General features: G+C 34.3%; 1 protein-coding gene across 2 annotated transcripts in view; it reads left to right on the plus strand.

Annotated features, from left to right (window-relative positions):
* The window catches only part of LOC105819301 (UDP-glucuronosyltransferase 2B4-like), a 106,036-nt gene that overhangs the window by 93,441 nt on the left and 8,865 nt on the right, over window positions 1-3,730 (plus strand). The window lies entirely within an intron of this gene.

Below are 3,730 nucleotides of genomic sequence, written 5' to 3' on the forward strand. Positions count from 1 at the left end.
GCATTTATAGATTTGCGTATGTTAAACCAGCCTTGCATCCCTGGAATAAAGCCCACCTGGTCATGGTGAATTATTTTTTTGATGTGCTGCTTAATTCTATTTGCTAAAATTTTGTTGAGGATGTTTGCATCTATATTCATGAGGGATATTGGTCTGTAGTTTTCTTTTTTTGTTGTCTCCTTTCCTGGGAAAGCACATAAACTTTAAATTGGGAATATCTCTGGGCAGAGAGTATGAGTGAAACTCAATATCTTTTTTTTTTTTCATTTTTCATAATATTGCAAAATTTCTTACATTGATCTTGTATTATTTTTATAAAGATGTCACAGAATGACATCAGTAATGATTCTGGACAGAGGTTGTATTACTTCTATACTGAATGGATGAAGAAGGGTTTTTTGGCAGTGAGGCAGTGAGACAAAACATTGAGCACAAGTTACACAAAATGTGGCTTCAGGTAAGTTGAATCACACAGAATAGCTGGATACCCCATGTATTACATGAAATAATATTAATAGTACAGTGACCCTCATATTAAAACTGATGTCATTTGGTTAAAACTATATTTTTCAAAGTTGGGAATTATTTTTTTCTAAAAAACAATTTTAAACAGAAGCCTCACCACACAGATTAACATATGAAAGTATACTTGCTATGTTGGAAGGAATTGATCATTATTTTACACAAAGAAAGAAACAGTTACTTAAGTTAATACAAAAAGAACAACAACAAAAAAGAGTCTATGATTTTGATGTGATATCCAGCAAACATTTAGTTCTACATTTATTTTCTTTAATTTTTTTCCTGTTTACCTTTTTTGGTTTTTTTTTTTTTTTTGGTTTGTTCTTAGGTGGGAGAATAAATTGAGCAATTTAGAATTATTCCTCTATAGAATATATTAAAATTTAAAAATTGGCTGAAAATTGAAATCATAAATCAGAATAATTCTCATTCAATTCTAAATAAGCACTTATTCACCAGGAGTTTTATATACTGTGATTGAGGTACTCAACAGAGTGACCAGATGTCCATGACAGAACGGCCTGGTGGTTCTCTCCATTGTGGGAAAGGTGCTCTCTGTTGGACACAGTGGGGGGATAATGATAGCCCCTCCCAGCCAGTTATAAATAGCACATCAATCTAAAAGTGTAATTTCAGGATAAAAATTGCTTCATACCTAAATAATGACTTAAGAAATGTGATCATTCAACTATGTAACTACATACCATAAAATTCTGTATCATAAATGAAATCCTTGGGGCTATTTCACTCAAATTCCAAACCACAGTATCAATATCCTGAATATCAGTGATTCTTAACCTTCAGCTATTTAGTGTGTGTGCATTTGTGTGTGTGTGTGTGTGTGTGTTTGTGTGTTTTAGGTGAAAACACTTGGAAACTCTGACAAACTTTAAGTAAGGTATAAAAGATTATAGAAATAAAGAAATATAGGCATAAAATCATCACAACTCTTAGTAAGATTTCCTCCTTGTGATAATCAGAGAATGATTCCAATGGCTCCACATTAAAAAAATTCCACAGGAAAGTGCCTGAAATGAACAAAATGATTTAGAACTCCAATCATATAGAATTAAAGCCAAGTGAAGCCACATTTAATCATCTATATTAGGAAATATAATGATATAAATGAAGAGTCTGGGTATAATATTTTCTAGCATTATCTCTCTGAACTACCTTGCAACAGCTCTGCTTCATTTCTTCCTCCCACACACATACGTGCATACACAGGCAAACACATATTTGCACAAATATCCACAATTGAACCCATATATCACATAATACACATTTCTTTTCATGTGAACTTAGTGATTAGCTCAGTTGAAAAATAGCCCTTACTCTAATAATTCTTAATAATACTTGATTTTCTCTTCTTGGATGTTTTTAACAATCTTTTCAAATGTGCTTCTTATACTGATACCAGTTTGTGATGGAACACATTCTTTATTCACAGGACATGGAAGACTTTGTCCAGAGCTCTGGAGAGAATGGTGTGGTGGTGTTTTCTCTGGGGTCACTGATCAGTAACATGACAGAAGAAAGGGCCAATGTGATTGCTTCAGCTCTTGCGCAGATCCCACAAAAGGTTAGATAAAGTGCTTAGTGGTGGACAGCTACTGAATGACTCTGTTGAACTTTGTAAAGAGCACAGCTGCAGAAATTTTCTGTCCAAAGGGTTAACTCTTAGGATAGTTCTACTTATCTCAGGTATCAGCTCAAAAACTAAAATATATATGGAAAATGCTACAATAGTAAAGAGGTGGGTTTTAATTTATAAAAACTTTGACATTAACAGTGTTATCATAACAAATATACTGAAAAGGTGCAGTGAAGTTTTGATATTATCATGGGATTGAAAGCATGTACACAGAAATCACCAAATTCTGCTCTGTCTTTTCATAGTATTGCTAGCAGACTTCCTGAGGGCACTGTATACACTACAGATATTATCAGAAAGGAGTTAATTTTAGTGAGTGTCTGCACTAGCACAATAATCAGGTATTGAAAAAGTCCACAATGTATTGCAGTTTAGGCTTCCCATGCAATCTGACCATTTGTAACTCCTATAAATTTTGAATAGGCTATTTGGTTTGCTGTTCAGGGTGCTATTCAGACAAAGGATGATTGGGCTGAGAAATCACTACCACAGGTACACACCTTGGCAAGTAGATACAGAGAAAGAGAAAACCTCACCTTCCTTTCTGGACTGGGCCCTGATCTAATGAAAGATGCAGATGGGATCCTGCCCTTCGGGCAGAACCTGTGCATTATATCATGTAGCCCCACAGAGACTCTGGTCTCACCACTAAGTTAACAGCTCCTTCTGTTGAGGAAGGACAATGGAATAAAGAAGGAGTCAATCAGAATGAAGCCAGGCATGGGAAGCGGTTCAGATGCTGCCTCCATAAAATAGAATAAGAACTTATTTTCTAATACATAGAATACACTGGCAGTCTATGGGTATTCATGAATTAGTTTTTAGTTTTCTATCTGACATAGACTTCTCCTAATGACCTGTGCTACCTTTCTGTTAAAAACTCTAAATTATTCTAAGGCTCACATAGCAAGTTGAAGGCAAACACTTCTATATCAACCTCCAGTTTATAAGGATTGCCAGGGAATTCTACAATCAGTAGCTCCTTTTGGTACTGGGCATGGACATGGCTTAGTTATAGCAGACCATAGGAATCACTGCTGTAGCCTGTCATCTAAGTGTTAATGATCTAGTAAGCAAAATTTAGCAAAATACAATTTTAGACTTATTCAACAGCTGAGTCATTATTCATAAATTGCCAACTGTCTCTATTTTTCTACATGGAAAGAATTTCCAAAACTAGAAATTGTGATAATACTCTGAGTTTTTGTCAAAAATTGCCACTTAAACTTTTTCTTAGAAGAAGTGCTTAATAACTTCTCACTGTAGTCATGCATACTCTCAATGCAACATTGGTAACTTTCTGACAAGGAGCTCATCTTATAGATTTTTCTGTAAGTCAAATAATATCGAACTGTAAAGAAATTACTTATATAACAAATATCTATAAATGAACTTCTACTCATATCCCTCAAATGCTTAAGTTGATAGATACTGCAATTTCCATGACTTGATTATTACACACTGTATTCTTGGGTGAAGACATTGCATGTACCTCATACATATGTACAAGTATTATGTGTCCAAAATAATTAAAAATAAAACATTTAAATCAGG

The sequence above is a fragment of the Propithecus coquereli genome, unplaced genomic scaffold, assembly GCF_000956105.1.
Source record: "Propithecus coquereli isolate 6110/MARCELLA unplaced genomic scaffold, Pcoq_1.0 Scaffold479, whole genome shotgun sequence".
NCBI classification, from domain to species: Eukaryota; Metazoa; Chordata; class Mammalia; order Primates; family Indriidae; genus Propithecus; species Propithecus coquereli.